Genomic DNA, 775 nt, shown 5'->3' on the forward strand with positions numbered 1-775 from the left:
CCGGCCATCTGGTCGCCCCTCTCGCCTCGGCCATCTGGTCGCCCTGGAAGTCATGATGAGGTGCCATTCGCCTCCCGGATCCCAGCGAGGGCTCCAGGAGGTCGGGTACTTTCGCGCCTTGGGTCCCCTCTGTCACATCGTGTGCACAGATTGCAAGAAAGTGGGGTAATTTCCCTCCGGATTACTAGGGACAGGGTACGCCCGGACACCCCTCCAAGGCTGGTGGTTCTCTGCCATGGGGACCAGATGGGCTATGCCTGGGCAACACCTCCCTAGGCCACCCGGGGCTTCCTTCCTCCAGGCCAACTGCATGTCATATTGCCCAGGACGGGCTCCATGGCTCCTGGGCAGTCGTCCCCCGGGCGTCCGGGGCTCCATCCAGGCTGACGGCATGGAAAAGTGCCCAGGACAGGCTCCATGCGTTCCAGGCATTCATCCCCCGGGCGTCCGGGGCTCCACCTAGGCTGACGGTATGGAAGAGTGCCCAGGTCGGGCTCCATGGTTTTCACGGTGGTCCTCCCCTGGGTGTCTGGGGGCTCCAGGCCGAATGCATGGAAAAGTGCCCAGGACGGGCTCCATGCGTCTCGGGCATTCATCCCCTGGGCGTCCGGGGCTCCATCCAGGCTGACGGTATGGCAGAGTGCCCAGGTCGGGCTCCATGGTTTTCACGGTGGTCCTCCCCTGGGTGTCTGGGGGCTCCAGGCACGGAAAAGTGCCCAGGACGGGCTCCATGCGTCCCGGGCATTCGTCCCCTGGGCGTCCGGGGCTCCATCCA

This window comes from Lissotriton helveticus, chromosome 4_1 (assembly GCF_964261635.1).
Source record: "Lissotriton helveticus chromosome 4_1, aLisHel1.1, whole genome shotgun sequence".
Lineage (NCBI taxonomy): Eukaryota > Metazoa > Chordata > Amphibia > Caudata > Salamandridae > Lissotriton > Lissotriton helveticus.